This window comes from Bos grunniens, chromosome 12 (genome assembly GCF_055505025.1).
Source record: "Bos grunniens cultivar Pamir isolate PY7600 chromosome 12, Bosgru_T2T1.0, whole genome shotgun sequence".
In the NCBI taxonomy this organism is placed as follows: domain Eukaryota; kingdom Metazoa; phylum Chordata; class Mammalia; order Artiodactyla; family Bovidae; genus Bos; species Bos grunniens.
This window is the reverse complement of record NC_141176.1, coordinates 33,786,080-33,809,870: the sequence shown is the minus strand read 5'-3', so window position 1 is coordinate 33,809,870 and position 23,791 is coordinate 33,786,080. Positions and strand designations below refer to the sequence as shown.

The 23,791-nt window shown below is 41.7% G+C and overlaps 1 protein-coding gene across 2 annotated transcripts in view; it reads left to right on the top strand.

The window, feature by feature from the left end:
• Positions 1 to 23,791, top strand: part of ATP8A2 (ATPase phospholipid transporting 8A2) — a 492,224-nt gene that overhangs the window by 291,005 nt on the left and 177,428 nt on the right. The window lies entirely within an intron of this gene.

The window sequence follows — 23,791 nt, the reverse complement described above, 5'->3', positions numbered from 1 at the left end:
TAAGGATATATTCAATATCCTGTGATGAACTCTAATGGAAAAGAATATCAAAAAAGAGAGTGTGTGTGTATATGTGTGTGTATATATATATATATATATGTATATAAGAATCACTTTGCTTATAACAGAAATTAATACATTAAAAATCAACTATACTTAAAAAAGGATATATTAAAATTGAACGTAAGTGTCCTAAGCTAGAGTAAGAAAAGTACTACTATAAAAGTCAATGTGAATAAACAGGAAGACCTTCCCACTCTTGGATATGAAGAAATATGCACGCATGCACACACACACACAGAGAGACATTCAGATACATACACACATATGCATACATATCTATGTATAATATATGACAATTAGAGGGACTTCCCTCATAGCTCAGCTGGTAAAGAATCCACCTGCAATGCGGGAGACCTGGATTTGATCCCTGGGTTGGGAAGATCCCCTGGAGAAGGGAAAGGCTACGCATTCCAGTATTCTGGCCTGGAGAATTCCACGGACTGTATAGTCCGTGGGGTCGCAAAGAGTTGGACACGACTGAGCGACTTTCAAATGACAAAGTATCAAAATGATTATTTACCTAGATGAGGAAATGCTGAAGATCATAAGAAAATATAAATAGGAGGAAAGAACCTGGAAATTTTGAAAATAAGGGTGTTAAGGAGGATTTGTCATACCAGATGTTAAACATAGTGTAAAAATATAGCAACAAAAGCCACTGGGATTGTGCATGGACAGAGCAATAAAACTGAATGGAGAAAACACACACAGATGTGAACTCCAGCAGGATCTTTGAGTCACGATGAAATTGGCATTTGAAATGAGTGCGTCCAAGGTCTTGACATAAATGCTAATGGGCAACAGGGAGCCATTTGGAAAAACTATTTTAGTGGATTGGTAATTCTTTACTGTTGTCACCAAAGTTAATGCCAAATGGATTTGAGGTCGGTTGGCTGATTGGTTTAAAAAGCCATTCCATGCTGTGGAAAGGCAATGCAGTCATGTGGTTCTAAGCTGTAAAACCCCATCCAAAGTGAAGAATATAAACCTGCCTCTGTCTCTGCTCTCTCCGCATCATTGCCCCCTGCCCTCTAAAGGGGTCCCTCATACATCTTTCTGGCATTTGTTTATGGATACTGGATTATATGATTATTCACCATTGTGTGTGTGTGTATGTGTGTGCTCAGTCATGTCTGACTTTTTGTGATCCCTATGGCCTATAGCCTGCCAGGTTCCTTTTTCTAGGGATTTTCCAGGCAAGACTACTAGAGCAGGTTGCCATTTCCTCTTCCAGGGCATCTTCCCAACCCAGGAATTGAACCCATGTCTCTTGTGTTTCCTACATTGGCAGGCAATTTGTTTACCAGTGTGCCACCTGGGAAATCCACCATTAGGCCTTCTTTTTTTACACAGAAGGATGCATTCTACTAACCTCTTTTGCACCCACTTTTGTGACATAATGTATCCCAAGAATCTCTCCACATAATACTGGAGGGCCTCCTTAATCTTCTTCAATAGCAGAGTGTTCAGTTAGGTAAATAGCTTATTTAACCAGTCCCCTTTTGATGGGCACTTGGGTTTTTTCCAACTTCAACATTTTCCTTTAACAAATTATGCTGCAGTGTTGGATAAATTCCCAGAAGTGGGACTTCCATGTCAAAGGGTAAATGCATTAATAATTTTGATAAACACTGTCATTTTCCCTTTAAAAAAAGATTTCTAGCAGTTCCTTATATATTGTGGAGATTAGTGTGTGGTATGAGTTGCAAGCATTTTATTTTTCATTGTAAAAGATTGGAATCATTCTAAGCCATTAACTTCAGGTTGGGATTCCTGAGAAGGAGACTCTGAGATGTGGTTGGCATGAGGGGTGTTTGTTAGGAAGTGCCCTTGAGATCAGCATCTCTTGATGGGTGGGATGGAAGCTCCTGGAAACTGTGACTCAGGCAAATGTATGTATGGGACCCTGGGTCAGATGGCTGGCCAGGGGCAGAGCCAGGAGGGGACCACAGGCCCTGCTCTTGGTGGAGCACAGATGCAGGCTGCTGCTTCCAAGGACGGTATCTTATAGAAGGCCCCAGCTCAGGAGACATGATTCCTAAAGAAACAAGTGGGAGGAAGCAAAGAAAAGCAAAGAAGGAAGGCTTCCTTAGGAAGAGGGTGTGCAAATGAGGCTGGGAAGTTGTAAGTAGGTCTGAACGGTTGAAAGTTAGGAATAAAAGAAATGCCTAGAAATGCAGCAGAAGTGAAGGGTAAGCCTCAGGTATGGGTGAGTCCCAGCATTTTAAACATAGTATCAGTGATGTGATGAGATGTACACTTCTGAAAGATCTTTCTGGTAGCAGTTCATGTTGATGGCTCATAACAGAGCAACAGATGCTGTTTTACACAGAGGATGCTACCAATGTGTCTTTTAAGTCCTGTGATCTTCATACAAAGTGCCCCTGTCACTCCTGAACTAAGCACTGGGACTGTGTTTCTCTTTCCTGACTCAGGGCGGACTGTTGTAACATCCTGAAGCAATAGATGTTTCTGAGTCCAAGCTTGTACTGCTCTCCACACTCTGGTAAATTGGAGATGACTTGTTGGGGCAAGGAATAGTGGCTTTATCCAGAAAGCCAGCAGACTGAGAAGATGCTGGACTCCTGTCCCAAAGAACTACCTTCCCTGAGCTTGATTTCAGGCTTCTTTGATACGAAAAGGGGAGGGATGTGGTTGGTTGGTGCAAACTTCTTGGTGTCAGGATCCTTTATTCTTGCCATTGTCCAGGTAAGTCAGGTCATAATAGTCCTGTAAACCCTTCAACAAGACAAATTATTCTCTGGCAACTTTTTATATCTATATGAATGGGAAGGTCTATACCTTTAAAGATCAGAGTCTTGAGGATAGGCTCTCCTGTATATTTTAGGCTACAGGCAACATTCTTAACTTGTAAAAGCAAAAGAATATAAAAGTTAAAGAAATAGACCCAATATGGAGTCAGATTTGTTCTTCCCTATTACGTGGACACTAGGTGACTTCGAAGGGTAAAGCATAAAAAGGTCACCACCCTTGGAAACCAGCTGTCCTGTTGCAGGAAGACCAGGGCAAAGAGCAGGGCACATAGAGCTTTCTGGTTCACAGCTCTCTGAGACCTCAGCTGCCAGCCCCTCCCCCAGCCGATGCCAGGGTAGTAGAGCTTGCTTCCTGCTGAGCCTGCCAAGGGACAGGTCTGTGAGCCGTATTAACCTCGTCCTCACTTTGAGCCACTAAGTCTTGGGAGTAACTCATTAAAGAACCACAATCACTGGAACAAACAGCTATGCCCGTTTTGATTTTAATTAATGCCCCATCCGGCCAACATTTTTTTTTATCTTTTGGTTCATGTTTCTTTGAGCCAGGCACTTTGCGCAATGCTGTGTTATGTATTAATACAAACAATCCATTCATCAAAAGCAGCCTGGTTACAAGGACCCTGTCACCAGGAGACATAACGATTAGGCACCAGGTGTGCTGCCTGTGTCCTTTCCCCCCGGACCTGCCGAAACCATCCGTGTCCCAGTGACAGGAAAGTACCAGGTCTTCCCCTTGCCACACAAGTCTATGCAGTTGTTAAAACTCACGGGACCGTACCTGGAACAGGGCCAATTTTACTGTATATAAATTATATCTAAAAATAAATACAAATAAGTGGAGAGAGAGTCTACTAATTGCTTCCTGATATTTGAATCAGGTTAAGCGCCACATCTATCAGAAAGGTCTTTCATTTATATTGAACTTCTCCCCTCCTGTCCTCTGGCTGGTTTCAACATGCAGGCGCGCACACACACACACAAGCATGCATAAACATAGAGTTTGTGTCTCTTTCATAATCTTACACATTTTTTGTTGTATGTAATTGCTTTACAATGTTGTATTAGTTTCTGCTGTATAATGAAGTGGATCAGCTCTCTGGGTATATGTATATCTCTATATATGTATGTCTCCTCCCTCGTGAAGCTCCCTCTCACCCCACCCCGATCCCACCCCTCTAGGTCCTCGCAGAGCACTGAGCTGAGCTCCCTGTGTGATACAGCAGCTTCCCCCTAGCTAGCTTTTACACACGGTGATGTATATACGTCAGTGCTCCTTTCTCATTTCATGCCTTCCTTCCCCCCATGTGTCCACAAGTTCATTCAGTACATCTGTGCCTCTATTCCTACCCTGCAAATAGGTTCATCAGTTCCACTTTTCTAGATTCCATATATATGTGTTAATATATGGTGTTTGTTTTTCTTTTTTCTGACTTAATTCAGTCTGTATGACAGGCTCTGGGTTCATCCACAGTACTTCAACTGACTCAATTTCCTTCCTTTTCATGGCTGAGTAATATTCCATTGTGTGTGTGTGTGTGTGTGTGTGTGTGTGTGTGTATCGCGTTTTCTTTATCCATTCATCTGTCCATGTACATCTAGGTCACTTCCATATCCTGACTATTGTCAATAGTGCTGCAGTGAACATTGGGGTTCGTATGTCTTTTTGAATTAAGGTTTTCTCAGGTTATGTGCCCACTATCTCACACACTTTCTTATAATCGTTTTTGATGGGTAGGCCGGCTAAGGCTGGTCCATGCACCCCTGCCTGTGTTTTGATGCAGCAGATAGAGCTGTGATCAGAAGATTGATTCTATAACTTAAAAAACTGGGGAACACTTGACCAAACTAAACTTTGTCTCCCTGACCACAGCCAAAGCCTGGGAAAGCGATGCAAGCCCTTCACATGTGCATATGTGAAGAGCACTAGGGAGTTTTCTTTCATTCCACTTTCTCATCCTTGAGAGTTTATCTGGTTCAAAGCTTCCATCAGGCTGTCATAGCTTCATACTGCTCATTATTTTTGAGTTGTAAGAAGATAGTTAAAAATGCTCATATTTCTACACATTTCCTTAACTTTCAAATGTGAATATTACAGTAAATAATAAACCACAATTCAAAGATGCAAACACCTCCTGTGCCCACATTTAGCATATTTAATCAATTTCTTTTCCATTCTCACTTAATGACAGCTGAAGGAATTTCTTTAGGATGAGAGATTGTCAGCACATTGATGTAGATTGCTTTAGTTGTATATTTTTGGTGGGTATAAATGATTTCTGAGTGAGTTTTTCTCACAAATACAATAATGAGAAGAATTATTATTCCATGTACCAAACTTACAGAATTTTTTCCCCCTTTTTGTGAAACTGAACTGAAATCTGTTGTTGACAGGACAGTATTTCCCTAATGTAACTATTTGGAGAACTATGATCACTCTGAGATCCTGGATCCTTGACTAGGATCAGGGGCTCAACTTGTGTCTATAACCCAGCTATGACCCGAGGTTCTGGAATTTGCTCAGGAAGCAGGCTGTGTATTTTCTGCCTCTGAATGTTTGGGACCATCTCATTGAAAATGGCCATTGTGTTGCCCAAAAGCATCACCTGCCTTGATTTCTTTTAAACTGGTAAGATTTTATAGGACATGGGCCCAGGGCAGTGAAAACACCATCACATGGATGAAGAAGGTAAATTTTGTGTAGCAGAGAAAGCAGTTTTAATTTTCCTTTGGAAAATAACAGCCACCAGAGACCATGAATCCTTCAACAACTGCCCACAAACAGCGAAGGTTCCTTGGCAGGGTCCTTGGTGGGTCATTGGTGGAGTTGTTTTGGGTGAATCCAGGAACATCCTGCAGGAATGTGGGTGCCCCATTGAACTCCAGCTCTGAGTGCCTGATCCTACCCGTGGAATCTCAGGTCTCTGACCCCTGCCCGCATCACGCTGACCCTCTCCTGGCTGTCTGAGCAGGAGGCTTTGTCCTACCCCTTAGTGGATGGAGGCCACTTAGTGGATGGGGCTTTGTTACCTCATTGGTCACAGGAATAAGAGAGTCTGGAGAGGTGACTTAAAACAACAATGATAGTGAATTGAAGAAGAATATAAATTGAAACTACTAAGACATACTTGCAGATATGAGTGCCATTCACAGCTTCACTTCTGACCCCGAAACTGTACATTGTGGCTGAGCTGTCCCCTTGGGCTTCACCTGCATCAAATCCTTGTTTTTAGGGTGAAGTGTAGAGTGGGTAGGAAACTTTTTGATACTTTATTTGCAGTTACTGCCCCATTTTAAACCTGTATTTTAAAATGTGATGACTGTGTATTTGTAATGACCACTAGAAAGCTTCCTTAAGATAATGACATTTTTTATACCATATAAACTCAGCTCTGTAAATATATGTGCATATAAAAAAGAGAAGAAGGGCAAATATTAATATATCCCCATACTCACATTTGAGTAAATGTGTGGGTGATTTTTCTATGTGTTTTATAGATATTTTTAAATGTCTCCTAAATTAGCATATTGATTTTATATGCAGAAAAATGTCACTTTAATTTGTATGTGCAATGGCACCCCACTCCAGTACTCTTGCCTGGAAAATCCCATGGGCAGAGGAGCCTGGTGGGCTGCAGTCCATGGGGTCGCTAAGAGTCGGACACGACTGAACGACTTCACTCTCACATTTCACTTTCATGCATTGGAAAAGGAAATGGCAACCCACTCCAGTGTTCTTGCCTGGAGAATCCCAGGGACAGGGAAGCCTGGTGGGCTGCCTTCTATGGGGTCGCACAGAGTCGGACACGACTGAAGTGACTTAGGAGCAGCAAATAGATGCTCTAATGAAGAGGGATAGAAATTATAGCTGTCATATATATTAAAAACAAAATCACTCCCAAAATCCACTGAAACTCAAGTAGGCCATTGCAACAAAAATTAGGCTGTTACGGGGAAAGTATCAGGGAATCTTATATTATTACATATGTTTTGCTGTCAGTCATACATATTTATTTACAAACAGTTTTCTCTGAAAGATACATACTGTGAAAGTGTTTCAAAATGATACTCACCTTGGCTAGATTTAATGAACTCTCTCTTCAAGGGTCTCTAGTGGACACTAGGTAATTTACACCTCTGCATGAGTTGAGTTCTGAACACATTCAAATATAATAATAAAAACTTGCCATAGTGAGGGGTAAACAAAATAGCTGTGTTGTGCCTATTTCAGTCGTTAATTTCCTCTCAGTTTCATCGCAGTCAGGCGTGTTGTCTTCTATTGAGTTCTTCTATGTTAACTTGCTCCTTTTTGGTTTTAAAATATGCTTGTGTATTTAAAAGTTTATGCTTGTAAGCTGGTTATAACAATAAGTGGCCATGTTTATAAAAAGCTTTAAACCAAAGAAACCGAGGGACACTTTCACCTGCAACTGTACAGACTATTAAGCATATATACTTATTTGGGGGGAAATTTGATGTATAGGTTGTATTAGTATAGCTTCTATTTAAGTTCTATCTTCTACTTTAGGTGTTGGAAGGGCCAAACTAATATTATTGGATGGTTTGAGTGTGTGAAAGTAGGATCTCCAAGGGCCTATTGACTGTTTCAGTACCACTTGTGATGGCACATTTTTGAAGTTTTATTTAACATCACATGCTGAATTCATAAAAATTAAACATCTTGATATTAACTATCATTCTGCATTTCAGCGTCCTCGTTGACTTTCTACCCTAAATGGCAGTTGCAGCAGTTAAATAATATTGACGTGTGGGCACGTAATAGAGTCTAAACCCCTAAACGCCCTGCCGTACGAAACACAGAGTCGTTCTGGCAGGCAGTTCTGTGGGGCACGACAGGAGTTCGTCCCTGGAAAATCGTCTGAAGCGAGTCATTCTGGCAGGCAGTTCTGTGGGGCACGACAGGAGTTCGTCCCTGGAAAATCGTCTGAAGCAGGTGGAGGCTGAGCGGGAGCCTGGAGAGAGGAGTCCAGGTGAGGCGTGCTCCCAGCGCAGTTGCATCCAGGTGAACGAGGACCTTTTGCTCTGTGTTTTCAAGGACTCAGCCCTAAGCAGAGCTCATACGCAAGGTGTCAGCTGCTCTTATAGAAGACAGATGAAGCCATTGTGGGGCACAGCAGCAGTGTTCATTACAAAGGGCCGCCCTGCTCCTAAGAGAGCAGGACAGTGACTTCCTCATGAAGACAAGATTCAGACCTCCCCAACAGAGCAGCCAGATGTTTGGGGAAATGTAACATGTTTTCCGAAGGAAGTGGTAAAGGTGAAATATTTTCCAATGACTCGATATATTCCACGATAAGTACAGTCACAGTGTAGCAGACATCTGCATATCTCTGCGTACCATCCACTGTTTTCGGTGCTTTACATATATTCACTTATTCCCAGGTGGTTCTAGTGGTAAAGAACGCACATACCAATGCAGGAGACGCAGGAGACTTGGGTTGCATCCCTGGGTTGGGAATATCCCCTGGAGGAGGGCATCGTAACCCACTCCAGTATTCCTGTCTGGAGAATTCCATGGGCAGAGGAGCCTGATGGGCCACAAAGAGTTGGACATGACTGAGCAACTTAGCATGCACACACACTCCCTATTAGATGTTCAGTAAGGTGATCCCCATTTTACGTGAAGAAACCAAGGAGCATGCAGGTCAGAAGTAATGTGTTCATAGTCAAACGATGGCCAAGCCAACATTTTAAAGAAGACACACTGGTTGTAATGAATGCACACATCGCATCTGTGCTTATATCTCTGAGACCAGTGAGGATAAGGAGCAGGGATCTGTGCTGACCTGGGAAGAGTAATAAAAACACAGGAACATGATTATAAAACCACGAATTAGATGGCAGGTCAGTCCTAAGAAGTCATACCAGAAATGATGATGCAATAGCTTGAATCCGGTCCAGATGTCTGATAGAACCCTTTTCCTGGAGTTTTCAGAAATCCTGCGTATGATTTCAGGTGCAGCTACTTATTTTGACGTTAAAGGAGTTATATGGCAGGTTCTCGAACACCTGGAGGCACTATATGGATTTCTTTTTCCTAAAAAACTGTCCCTTGGGAGGAAACAGCTGCCCTCAGACCCTGAGCTGTCTCTCACAAAGGATGTGTGTGTCTCACGGTGAAGGAGGACTTCAGCCAATACAGCTAGACCGAGCTTTTCCGTCTCAGTCCTGACTTCAGCCTGCCTCACATCTCCATCCTTGCTGGGAAAACTTGACCTTTGTGAAATTCTCAGTGAGCAGCAGTGAGAGGATCCACAGGGGGGTCGCTAGGATATGGTTTCAGTGGCCGAAAGGGGCTTGTGATTCGAAGACCTCCCGTCAAAGCGGTCAGTTGCCCACTCTGTGCTGATTCCAGGAAGAAGCAGCAGAAAGCATCTTTCTGGGTTGGGAATCACTGAGACCCTCAGCAAATCTACTTCCATTCAGACACAGAAGATGAACTCTGAGCCTAACCTTGCTTGGTTTTCTGAGGTTTGTCTGTAGAATACACTGGACTGTTGCCAGAATAAGATGGCTTCAGTTGCAACCAGAAAGGAGCCTGCCTGTGAAAGAGAATTAAGGTGTGCTTGGAGGGGAGGCGTTGGGAGGGGCTTGGCCGTGCCTCCTCTTCAGGTTCCCCTGGAATCTGCGCCCCTTCTCCTGGGGATGGCTGTGGAGCCCAGGGCATTTCTCTCTTTAAGGCATTTTCTGTGCTTGGTAGGCTGTCCAGACACACTCACCTGGAATGGGTTAGTGTTCTGACCCAAATGAAATGCCCCTTGTCTCCCAGCTTCTAGCCAGATCACCTCCAGCTTTGGGATTGCCCCATCACTCCAGCCCAGCAGCCATGCACATCAGTATTCTGGAAGCTCACACGGGTAAACTCTAATCACTGCTGCTAGTAAAAATCTGCCTCCTACATCCCTGTCTGTGGGTGGTTCTCTCATGAAGGTGGCCACGATGATCGAGGAGGAAGTGCTGCTAAATCTTCTTCCTCCTTCTTCCTCCATGAAGCTGGAGGACTGGGGCTTGCTTTTGGGGAATGTTTTAGTATGCCTTGAAACTTGAAGATTGTTAAGTGATTGGATGTGAACGGATATTACTAGACAAACTTAAATATCAAAAATGTGATCTGTGTGGTAACCTACATTAGAGATTCATCATCTGGATACTAGACATTAAAAACACGTCTTTCTTTAGAGACGCCTCCCATGGTTGTTGAAAATATGTGTATGTTCTCTTAGAACTTGTCTTTACAAACACACACGGTGAATGACTGAGGTGGAACAAGTGATCAGTATTCAGTCAGGGAGGCTCAGTTCCCGCGGGCAGCTTCACAGAGACCTTGGAGGCAGCAGCTCCGTTCTGGTTCCCCATCCCCTGGGAGTAGACAGGAGTGGGGAGAGACGGGATGATGGATGCCCTGTCACCGCATGTCAACTTCCACAAAATAGACACACTGAATGAAATAATGCCCTTTGCAGCAACATGGATGGGCCTAGAGATGATCATACTAAGTAAAGTAAATCAGAAAGAGAAAGACAAATACCCTGTGATAGTACTTATATGTGGAATCTAAGAAGATGACACAATGAACTTATATTATAAAACAGAAACAGACCTGAAGACATAGAAAACAAGCTTCTGGTTACCAAAGGGGAAAGGGGTGGGGGAGGGATAAATTAGGAGTTTGGAGTTAGCAGATGAAAAAGTGAAAGTATTAATCGATCAGTCCTGTCCAGCTCTTTGCAACCCTATGGACTGTAGCCCACCAGGCTCCTCTGACCATGAGATTCTCCAGGCAAGAATACTGGAGTGGGTAGCCATTCCGTTCTCCAGGGGCTCTTCTAGACTTGGGGATCGAACCCCAGTCTCCTCCAGATTCTTTACTATCTGAGCCACCAAGGAGGCCCATTATATATAAAACAAACAACAAAGTCCTACTGTATAGCATAGGGAATTATATTCAATATTTTGTAATAAACTATAATGGAAAAGAATACCAGAGAAATGCATATATATCTGGATCATTTTGCTGTACATTTGAAACTAACATAGCATTGTAAATTAAGTATACTTCAATTAAAAATAAAAAATAAACTAACAAATCAATCAATATATCTCTTAGGAGATATGAATTGTATGTTTTAATTGAAAAAAAAATGTAGTAACCCCAAGTGAACTTCCTTTCCTACACAAAATATAGGGATATGGTAAACTTTTATTGTCCTTTTCTCATGAAAACGGCAGATTGGGGAGCAAAAGAAGACGTAACCACTGTGTGTGCCCATCCTGATTTTATTTGTTAAGTAGAAGGCTTAGACGTCGGATATTAAGTTAGTAGGAAAGAAATCTGAAAATCAACTTATTTTTAGTTTTGTCATAAAAATAAACCTCCAGCCTTCCACCTGGAAATTTTTTCTCCTCCAGTTGCGAGGAATAAAAATGAAGTCCTGTTTCCCTTTCATTCTTGCGTCCCTTTCAGTGGTTACTGCCTTGCTAGGCATGCAAGTTGTCATAACCATATAGTGTAAACTTACATGACGTGATGAAATATTGCTGCAGAAAGCGAGGGCATTGTGTTGTCCAATGAGAACTAATCTGTATGCTTTGGAAAGACTCAAAGGTGGAGGTTTGCTTTGAAAGCTGATTAGATAGGAGTAAAACAACGGAAAAAAACGGTGGATTTAAAAAAAAATCATGAAGGAGTTACACCCAAATTGCCATGCACATTTTTCTCTTTACCTTAAAAAAAAGTGATACTGGACATTTTGTAACTTACAGTATGGACATCTTGTGGTGTCTGTGTGTCGTGGAGAAGATGGAACTTCGTCTCAGAGAGGAGTTCCTACCGACAGAATCACGTCTAGTGAACAGATTTACGTTTGTGTATTCTCAATTGAACAAAATATTTATGTATTGGGTTTGATTCATTTTTTGATTAACTGACTTACTGCAGATCTCAGGAAAACCAGATGACAGGATTATAACAGATTGCTAAAATGAGTTTCATAATATAATTGAAACTGAATATTAAAATTATAATGCAGTCTTTGGGAGAACAATTAAATCTATAACACAGTCATTTTTTTAAAATTTTATTTTATTTTTAAACTTTACAATATTGTATTGGTTTTGCCAAACATCAAAATGAATCTGCCACAGGTATACATGTGTTCCCCATCCTGAACCCTCCTCCCTCCTCCCTCCCCATACCATCCCTCTGGGTCGTCCCAGTGCACCAGCCCCAAGCATCCAGTATCGTGCATCGAACCTGGACTGGCGACTCGTTCCATATATGATATTATATGTATTTCAATGCCATTCTCCCAAATCATCCCACTCTCTCCCTTTCCCACAGAGTCCAAAAGACTGTTCTATACATCAGTGTCTTTTTTGCTGTCTCGTATACAGGGTTATTGTTACCATCTTTCTAAATTCCATATATATGCGTTAGTATACTGTATTGGTGTTTTTCTTTCTGGCTTACTTCACTCTGTATAATAGGTTCCAGTTTCATCCACCTCATTAGAACTGATTCAAATGTTTTCTTTTTAATGGCTGAGTAATACTCCATTGTGTATATGTACCATAGTTTTCTTATCCATTCATCTGCTGATGGACATCTAGGTTGCTTCCATGTCCTGGCTATTATAAACAGTGCTGTGATGAACATTGGGGTACACGTGTCTCTTTCAATTCTGGTTTCCTCAGTGTGTATGCCCAGCAGTGGGATTGCTGGATCATAAGGCAGTTCTATTTCCAGTTTTTTAAGGAATCTCCACACTGTTCTCCATAGTGGCTGTACTAGTTTGCATTCCCACTAACAGTGTAAGAGGGTTCCCTTTTCTCCACACCCTCTCCAGCATTTATTGCTTATAGACTTTTGGATCGCAGCCATTCTGACTGGCGTGAAATGGTACCTCATAGTGGTTTTGATTTGCATTTCTCTGATGATGAGTGACGTTGAGCATCTTTTCATGTGTTTGTTAGCCATCTGTATGTCTTCTTTGGAGAAATGTCTATTTAGTTCTTTGGCCCATTTTTTGACTGGGTCATTTATTTTTCTGGAATTGAGCTGTAGGAGTTGCTTGTATATTTTTGAGATTAGTTGTTTGTCAGTTGCTTCATTTGCTATTATTTTCTCCTATTCTGAAGGCTGTCTTTTCACCTTGCTTATAGTTTCCTTTGTTGTGCAGAAGCTTTTAAGTTTAATTAGGTCCCATTTGTTTATTTTTGCTTTTATTTCCAATATTCTGGGAGGTGGGTCATAGAGGATCCTGCTGTAACACAGTCATTTAATGGAGGTTCCTTGATGTCAATTTAAGGAATTTATTGTTCAGTCGTTAAGTCATGTCTGACTCTTTGCAATCTGATGGACCGCAGCATGCCAAGCTCTCCTGTCCTTCACTGTCTCCCAGAGTTTGATCAAACCTATGTCCATTGAGTCAGTAATGCTATCTAACCATCTCACCCTCCTCTACCACCCCCTTCTCCTCCTGCCCTCAATCTTTCCCAGCATCAGGGTCTTTTCCAGTGAGTTGGCTTTTTGCATCAAGTAGCCAAAGTATTAGAGCCTCAGTTTCAGCATCAGTCCTTCCAATGAATATTCAGCATTGATTTCCTTTAGGTTTGACAGGTTTGATCTCCTTACTGTCCAAGGGATTCTCTAGAGTCTTCTCTAAGGAATATCCCTTTAATATATACGTATATATATGTATATCCTTAAATAGGATATTTGTAGAGACTTGGCCCACGTATGGACTTTTTTTAGCTACAGTCATTTAATAAATATCGCACAGATGATATATACTGCCTTGCTCTTGTGCGTTTGTCTAAATGAGCCTCTCAACCCAAATGCCCCTTGCCTCTTCGCTACATTTGAGTATTGAAATGGCTACATATCCTTTGAAAACCAGATCCAGTATCACCTCTAGCTGCAGGCTCTTCTAGGTTCTCCATGTGATGCTCCAGCGGACCCATGAAACTTATCTGTGGCCGGTACCTCAGGTTATTACCTACTCTCTGCCTTAGCTGGGCTTGGTCCCAATACTGTGTTTTCCAGAAGTGTGTTACAGGCGATGCGTCTGAGAACATACTTGCACTTGGGTGTGGGTTTGTCTGCACACAAGACCACATCTCCAGTTTATCTGAAACACTGTCTTTAGCGCTTTTACTTAACTCCAATTTAGGAGAAATACTGTGAAGAGCAGCGTGAACTTAGGTATCAGAAGAGACAACAAACGATCAGAGCAAGCATGAACAGATCCAGCTCTTGAGAAAAAACACATTAATAATATTCTGCCGCTAAAGGGATGCCTTGCATGTATAGAGCCCTGTGTACTTTGGCAAAACGTTTTGCTTAAACTTCAAGAGCCTTTTAGTGTTTGCCAGGATATTTTTAAATGCTTGTATGCATTTATCATCATTTTCTGGGAGTGAGGGGGGCTGTGAGGAAGGGTCGCTTTGATGATGTTAACAGAGGATTCTGGGCTTCCAGGAAGTAGTGTTAGTAAAAATTACAATATGTATTGAAAGTGTGAAGATAGAAATAAGTGGTGCCTACTTGAAAAGCTGTAAAACTTAGAACCTACAAGGAATGAGGAAGCTCATTTTAACTCTGAAATAGCATCTCCATATGTTTGGAGTTTAATTTTTTCTGATATTAGCCAATTCCATGTAATGAGTTTTGTAGCTTTGCAGTTGTCCTGATCTCACAACTCAGTAGAGAAAATGGTTGTGTCTGCGTTTATAGTGCTAGTGGGTGGGGCTAGTTTCTCCTTGATTGATGGGGGCCCCAAATTGTCAAGCTCTCTGTAAACACATTCTAAATCTGAAAGTATCTTTAAAAGTGAGCTTTCCCCCCTTTTTCTTTTAAGACAGGGTTTCGGTTGGGCGGGTATTTTGCTCTAAAGGAGCTCCTTCGGGAGTCTGCACCTGGTGTGGCCTGGCTGCCCAGCTGACACAGCCCAGGTTTGCTGGCCCTGCAAACACTTCTTGACTCAAGTTGTGTAGAAAAAATGATTTCTGTGAACCTGAAGTCACAGCCCCAGGGGACTTCTAGTATAAAGAAAAGGCAGAGGCTCGCTGAGCTTTATGAAGCTTGTTTAGGAGAAAAATGAGGTGTGAGACACAGCCACCAAATTTTCAGCATCAATTAATAGTGCTGAAACACTCAGGTCTTGGGTCCAAAATATAACCATTTCCAACTCACCGGTATTAAACATTCGGTCGCCAGCTTCTGGTTTCTTGATTGTTACTTTTCAGTGCATGTGTTGTAGATACTTAACTAAGAGTTTTGTTAAAGTATCTTTTCTTGTTTAAATTCTCATGTCCTACAAATTCTGACTTTGCTTTAGAGATAGATACTTAGAGATCGCTTACTTTTTCTTATTTACCCTTATTTAAGAGTAGGGAGGTAATATATCTTTGATTTGATTACATAAATCTGTAATATGTATAATTTATTCCAAAGCAAAGGTTTCTTTTTAAATTTCCGCATGTTTGGGACCTAAAGCTGTGCCTATTGGTGGAGTTTCTGTCCATATTTCACATTGAAAACCATACTGGCATTTGAGAAATTAAGTACAAACTGTTCTTATAAAATGGCATGCAGCCTCTAATTTTGAAAATGTGGAAATATTTAAGTTACTGTCTTGATGAAGGCTACAGCTATTACAGCATTTTTCTTTCTTTTAACTACAGAAGAAGGTCTGTTTACAGGAAGAGGCAAAAGAGCCAAAGCTCTGGTAGAGGCTTGACATTTGGGAGAAGTAGTAGAAAAAAAAATAGAGCCAATACCACCGCCAAAGCCTCTGATGACTTCTAACCTACTTCCTGTCTCTGGATTTGCCTCTTCGGGACGCTTTATTATGTAGGAGGAATACTTCCACACGTGGCATTTTGTGTCTGGCTTTTTTGGATCAGCATGAGGCTTTCAAGGGTTGGTCCATGTTGTAGCAGGTGTCAGGACTTCGCTTCTCTGTGGCAAGTACTACACCACTGTATGGACAGACCACATTTTGTGTATCCACTTACTAATTGATAGATATTTAAAACGTTTCTACCTTTGGTCTATTATGAATAATACTCCTGTCAACTTTCATACACAAGTCTTTTGTACAGACATGTATTTTCAGTTCCCTTGGTGTGTACTAGGATTGGAATTGTTGAATTGTGTATACAGTTGAATTGTGTAGACAGAGAGAGACAGTAACTCTATGTTAACATTTTGAGGAACGGCCGAATTGTTTTCCAAATCAGCTGCACCACTTTTCATTCCCAGCAGCAATATCCAGGGATTCCAATGTCTCCATACCCTCACCAACACTTGTTACCACCCTCCTTTTTAGTTATGGCCATCCCAGTGGGTGTGCAGTACATCAGTCTGGTTTTGATTTACATTTCCCTTCCCTGGTGGCTCAGATGGTAAAGAGTCTGCCTGCAGTGTGGGAGACCAGAGTTCGATCCCTGGGTCAGGAAGATCCCCTGGAGAAGGGACTGGCTACCCAGTCCAGTATTCTTGCCTTGAAAATTCCATGCACAGAGGAGCCTGGCAAGCTACAGTCCATGGGATCGCAAAGAGTCAAATATGACTGACCGATAACACAGAAATGACCAATATCCAGCACCTTTTTGTGTGTTTGTCATTTGTATATCTTCTGTGAAGCAGTGTCTCTTCAGATCCTTTGCCTATTTTTTCTTTGCCAGTCGGGTTGTCTTTTCTTATTGATCTGTGAAGATTCTTATACACATACATACATATACACACACGCACACACACACACACACACACACAAATCCCTTATCAGACATATGATTTGTGAATATTTCCTCCCATTGTGTGAGTTGTCTTTTCACCTTCTTGATGGTATCCTTTGAAGTATAAAAGTTGCTAATTTTCACAAACCCCAATTTATCTTTTTCTTATTTGTCCCTTGTTTTCAGTGTCAGATATACAAGCAACTAGAGCTTCTCTGATGGTTCAGATGATAAAGAATCTGCCTGCAATACAGCATACCTGGGTTTGATTCCTGAGTCACAAAGATGCCCTAGAGAAGGCAATGGCAACCCACTCTAGTATTCTTGCCTGGAAAATCACATGGACAGGAGCCTGGCAGGATGCAGTCCATGGGGTGGCAAAGAGTCAAACACAACTGAGCGACTAACATTTTCACTTCACTTCACAATGCTTCCCTTGTGGCTCAGCTGGTAAAGAATCTACCTGCCATGTGGGAGACCTGGGTTCGATCCCTGGGGTGGGAAGATCCCCTGGAGAAGGGAAAGGCTACCTACTCCAGTATTTCAGTCTGGAGAATTCCATGGACTACAGTCCATGGGGTCACAAAAGTCAGACACGATTGAGTGACTTTCACTTTCACAATACAAGAAACCATTTCCTAACTCAGGGTCACAAAAATGGACTCATATTTTTTCCAGGTGTTCTATAGGTTTAACTCTTATATTTAGGACCATTGTCCACTTTGAGTTGGGTTTTGTATATAGGGTAAGGCAGGTGTCCAACTTCATTCTTTTGCCTGTGAATATCCACTGGCACCATTTATTGAAAAGACTATTCTTTGCCTCCTTAAATTGTCTTGGGACGCTTATTGAAAATCAGTTGACCACAAAATGAGAGGGTTGATTTCTGAGTTCTCAGTTATAGTCTATTGATCTATATGTCAAACCTCAAAATTCTTAAAATAAATACCAATAGTGAGACAATTAACTCGGTCACATTACTTATTCCCTGTGGAAAAGAGAGGATGGAAAAATATCTATAATCCTGTCACTGGGAATGTTTTGCCATATTTCCCTTGAGTGAGAGTTGGACCATTTAATTCCTTTAAAGTTGTTATTCTTACTGTTTTTTTTTTTTTTTTAAACTCAGTCTGCTTGCATTGCTCATTTGTTCTGCACTCGGCAGAACACAGAGGAAACACATGAAGCAGCAGGACCCCTAGGATCACTTCACACACACACACACACACACACACACACATACACACGCAGGAAGGGGAAAGGGGTTGTTAAATTTCCTTTTAATATTCTATTCTTTGTTGTTCCCTGACTCACTGAGTGCAGTACAGGGTCCCTGCACCAGCTGTGCACTCAAATCTGTCTCTTAGCACACTTTCAGAAATATTTTCACGAGAGCTTTGAATCACAAGTTACCTTAATTTCAGGGCAAGAAATAAGAGCATTCTGAACAACATATAAACCTTTTTTGAACTAAACTTCAAGCTGATTTCTTGGTTCCCCAAAGACTTTTTAGACCTGAAATACCTACATAAAAGATATTTCTGCTTGAATTTTAAAAAACCTTCAGATACCTATGCTTTACTACACATGATTTAACTTTTAGGTACCCCTGTGACCTTACAAACAAAGAGATCTCTTGAGAACCAAACTAGGAATTCATATTTTCAGAGAACTGAGAGATTTTTCAAAAAGTTGAAAGAGAGCTAAGGAATTCACCTCTCAGGAGGAGGGACTGTGTCCTTCTTAAGAGCCAGATGTGAAAAACATATGTAATATTTTAAAATGTATTGTTCTGGTGAATATTCACATGGCATATTTTAAATGATCTGACTTTGACAATGGCTTGGCTTGTATGTGAAGTACTGGCTTGAAATGATCAGAAAGGGAAAGACTGCTATTTGAAATTAAAATCTATGTTGTTTTGCCCTCTCAAACTTTACCTGTCCAAGAAAGGTGTCGATGCCTTCATCTCAAAACCTAGCCTCGCTGCTCTTCCCTCCCCCTCCTCTCTTGGTCGATTCTCATCCACCTCTCTGCCTCATCACACCACACTCCCAATTACTTATTAAGCTCCAGCAGAATTACCCTCTGTCCTGTAGTCTAAACAGATTCACCTCCTCTTCCTCTCTACCTGGGCTAATCCATCTCCCTTTGAAAGGTGATTGTTCTCACCTCCATCTCACAACACCCTGTTTCTTTTCTTCCCCGTCTGGACCCTCTGATTTGTATATTTCCCCCTTTCTCCTGTGTTTCCCACTAGTTCACGGTTGCCATGGAGGCAAGGACCATTCTTTGCCCCCGAATCTCCAGCACCTGGAGGAGAGCCTCGTACATGGCTGGTGCTTCATAAATGTATGCCCCACACATGATCACAGCATAAGCAGTGAGCCATAACCCAGTCAAACCCCTGGAGAGTCTGCAAGAACTAAACTCTGTGCAGAGCCCTAACTGATGGATTGCTGTGGAGTGGACCGTCCATACCTTCCTCTTCCTAGGGAGCCCACTTAGCCAACCTCCACCATTCAAATGCAGCAAAGTCGTTTCAGTTCTATTCGGTTTTATTTTCCCCTGGGCTTTGAACCCCAGAAAAGTCATTGTCACAGCAGCTTTCCTTCAGCTCTGAGGGTTTGTGATCTTCATTCAGTACCGACCGAATGAAGGACTGTTGTATTGAAGTAATGTGGAAAGGGCAGATTGTCTGAATGAGGCTTCGTGTTGCTTCTGATTTTAGCTGTGCTTCTGGTCTCAGTGCTGATGAACTGACACAAGATTCTGCTTCTTTAGATGGCAAGTTAGAAGTTACAGTAGGGAGGAGAGCACTGACTCTCCCCGTCCATCTTGGTAGGAGCTACGCCTGTCTTTCATGCCACAGCTGAAGCTGGGGCCTTGCTTTGAGTCCTGAGCAGCCTTTACTGTCCTTAATAGCCTGTATCACGTTCAAGACGACAATTAATCGTCTATCCTGCTGTCATCCTAGCCCCAGCCAGAACAAATCTATGAGACCAGAGAACACATCTTTTTTTCTAAACTGCTCTATCTCTAGAATACGTCCGTTTCCAACCTGAAAATGCTAACGTGTGTGATGCATGGACCCATTTTCCAGCAGTAGTAATAATGTGACTTTGCTGTAATAGTAAATAAATGTCCAGAAATTTCAAATACAAGGATGTGAATGGCTCAGTGCAAATGGCTCAGGTATTGCGAAAGAGGGGCATGGAGAGAGAGAGAGAACAGGAGAAGCCAGTTTGAGCTTTTAGCTGCAGAACTGCAGGCAGGTAGCTTGTTTCCTGGGTTGGCAACTTGAACTTTTGTAACAATTATTACTGTGATTATGGTGTATTAGCTTATACCCTCAATTTATTGATGATCTTTTCCAACTTTTTAGAAATATTCAAGAATAGGATTATGATCATCTTTACACTTTATTCATCATTTTGTTTTCAGTTTGCCTATAAATTTTGTTGGAGTTAAGGATTTTAAGGGATGAACAATAGAGTTATACAAGATGTTTGTTTTTTGCTTCCCTTAAGAGAAAAAAAATACCCACAACTGTATTAAAAGACTCTCCTGTCTTAATTAAGAGGCAGCTATTTTCCTGGGTTTTTTCCTCCTCTTAATTATATAAGCTGTGCTGAGTGAGATGTAATAACATGATTTTAAGTTGATATTAGTGTTTGGAACGCACTTGGCAAAGAAATAAGCAGCACCATCAGTGGCCTAACCGTGGCAGTAGAAAAAAAATGCCTATAATCCAAATGTCATACAGAAATAAAATTTATACCAGGTTGTCAATAATTTGAGAATTAATGTTTCTGGGAAGTAAAATTACATTAAATTTTCTCATAAAAATAAAACATACAGTTTACTTAAAAGTTTAAGTCATAGTACACGTAGGCATAGGGTGTCTATATATGTATATACTTACATACACTGGGAGTGTGTATGTATTTACATTCCATTAACAATCATAATCTTTACCACTACTTTTATTTCTCCTCTGGTCATAATTCCAAGAGAAAAACCCCCTTAGATGTTTCTCCTGGAAATTATCTCTAATGAATGTGCTTGTGCTCTGTGTTGGTTTGTCTGTTTCACACCTCACCTCTGACTTCCCATTTTGGTGGGTAAGGAATTCCCTCCCCCATCAGTTCAGTTCAGTTCAGTCACTCAGTCGTGTCTGACTCTTTGCGACCTCATGAATCGCAGCACGCCAGGCCTCCCTGTCCATCACCAACTCCCGGAGTTCACTCAGACTCACGTCCATCGAGTCAGTGATGCCATCCAGCCATCTCATCCTCTGTTGTCCCCTTCTCTTCCTGCCCCCAGTCCCTCCCAGCATCAGAGTCTTTGCCAATGAGTCAACTCTTCACATGAGGTGGCCAAAGTACTGGAGTTTCAGCTTTAGCATCATTCCTTCCAAAGAAATCCCAGGGCTGATCTCCTTCAGAATGGACTGGTTGGATCTCCTTGCAGTCCAAGGGACTCTCAAGAGTCTTCCCCAACACCACAGTTCAAAAGCATCAATTCTTCAGCACTCAGCCTTCTTCACAGTCCAACTCTCACATCCATACATGACCACAGGAAAAACTGTAGCCTTGACTAGACGGACCTTTGTTGGCAGAGTAATGTCTCTGCTTTTCAATATGCTATCTAAGTTGGTCATAACTTAGCTTCCAAGGAGTAAGCGTCTTTTAATTTCATGGCTGGAGTCACCATCTGCAGTGATTTTGGAGCCCAGAAAAATAAAGTCTGACACTCTTTCCACTGTTTCCCCATCTATTTCCCGTGAAGAGATGGGACCGGATGCCATGATCTTCGTTTTCTGAATGTTGAGCTTTAAGCCAACTTTTTCACTCTCCACTTTCACTTTCATCAAGAGGCTTTTTAGTTCCTCTTCACTTTCTGCCATAAGGGTGGTATCATCTGCATATCTGAGGTTATTGATATTTCTCCCGGAAATCTTGATTCTAGCTTGTGCTTCTTCCAGCCCAGTGTTTCTCATGATGTATTCTGCATAGAAGTTAAATAAGCAGGGTGACAATAGACAGCCTTGACATACTCCTTTACCGATTTGGAACCAGTCTGTTGTTCCATGTCCAGTTCTAACTGTTGCTTCCTGACCTGCATACGAATTTCTCAAGAGGCAGGTCAGGTGGTCTGGTATTCCCATCTCTTTCAGAATTTCCCACAGTTTATTGTGATCCACACAGTCAAAGGTTTTGGCATAGTCAATAAAGCAGAAATAGATGTTTTTCTGGAACTCTCTTGCTTTTTTGATGATCCAGCAGATGTTGGCAATTTGGTCTCTGGTTCCTCTGCCTTTTCTAAAACCAGCTTGAACATCTGGAAGTTCACGGTTCACGTATTGTTGAAGCCTGGCTTGGAGAATTTTGAGCATTACTTTACTAGCATGTGAGATGAGTGCAATTGTGTGGTAGTTTGAGCATTCTTTGGCATTGCCTTTCTTTGGGATTGGAATGAAAACGGACCTTTTCCAGTCCTGTGGCCACTGCTGAGTTTTCCAAATGTGCTGGCATATTGAGTGCAGCACTTTCACAGCATCATCTTTCAGGATTTGAAATAGCTCAACTGTAATTCCATCACCTCCACTAGCTTTGTTCGTAGTGATGGTTTCTAAGGCCCACTTGACTTCACATTCCAGGATGTCTGGCTCTAGGTGAGTGATCATCACCATCGTGATTATCTGGGTCGTGAAGATCTTTTTTGTACAGTTCTGTGTATTCTTGCCACCTCTTCTTAATATCTTCTGCTTCTGTTAGGTCCATACCATTTCTGTCCTTTATCGAGCCCATCTTTGCATGAAATGTTCCCTTGGTATCTCTAATTTTCTTGAAGAGATCTCTAGTTTTTCCCATTCTATTGTTTTCTCTATTTCTTTGCATTGATCACTGAGGAAGGCTTTCTTATGTCTTCTTGCTATTCTTTGGAACTCTGTATTCAGATGCTTATATCTTTCCTTTTCTCCTTTGCTTTTTGCTTCTCTTCTTTTCACAGCTATTTGTAAGACCTCCCCAGACAGCCATTTTGCTTTTTTGCATTTCTTTTCCATGGGGATGGCCTTGATCCCTGTCTCCTGTACAATGTCACGAACCTCAGTCCATAGTTCATCAAGCCCTCCCCCATGCTGCTGCTGCTGCTAAGTCTCTTTAGTCGTGTCCGACTCTGTGTGACACCATAGACAGCAGCCCACCAGGCTCCCCCATCCCTGGGATTGTCCAGGCAAGAACACTGGAGTGGGTTGCCATTTCCTTTTCCAATGCATGAAAATGAAAAATGAAAGTGAAGTCGCTCAGTCGTGTCCGACTCTTAGCAACCCCATGGACTGCAGCCCACCAGGCTCCTCCATCCATGGGATTTTCCAGGCAAAAGTACTGGAGTGGGGTGCCATTGCCTTCTCCGATAGCCCTGCGCTATTCCCCCTCCTCGCTTCTAGGGCAGTTACATCTATCATGTAAATGCACGGATCCATGTTAACCTCTGTAAAATGATGTAAATCATGTTTGCTCTAGAGCCAAGAGATGTGTTAGGATTATTTTTCCTTTCTTGCTCAGGTTTCAGTTTTTCCTGTAGTTTCTGAAAGCTGTTCTTTTTTGCCTCTTAACTGAATTCTTCATACTTTCGATGCTCTACAAAATACTCTCCATGTGCTCCATCCTGGCGTTTGTTGTATGCTGTCCCGTCTGTCCTCCTTCCCTTCTGAAGCGCTCGTCCTCCAGGCTCCATCTAGATGGTCTGTTCCTTCTGCTCTGGAAATTCGTGTCCTGGACCCCTTGTCATCTTTATTCTCAAATTCTTCAGTCATGTTCCTGATGCATAAACATCAGTAGGTTCTTAACAAGCGTTACTTTGGTAGTGTATTTCTGAGACATTAGATAACCAGAAATATCTTTTTTTTTTTTTTTTTTTTACTGTAATTGGTTGGTAGATTTGCTAGGTATAAAATCATAGGCTGAAATTCTTTTCCTCTCAGAATTCTGTGTCCTTTACCTTTCTTCTGAGAGAAACTCAATGCAGTTCTGATTCCCAGTCCTTTGTACTTAGACTCTAGGATACTTTCCTGTCTTCTCACAATGTTTTGTGTTCTGAAATTTGCACATGTGGGAAGGGGGGAGGATCTTCTTTCCTTTATGTGCCTTTTCAATCTAGAGACTGGTTTTCTTTAGTCTAGGAAATTT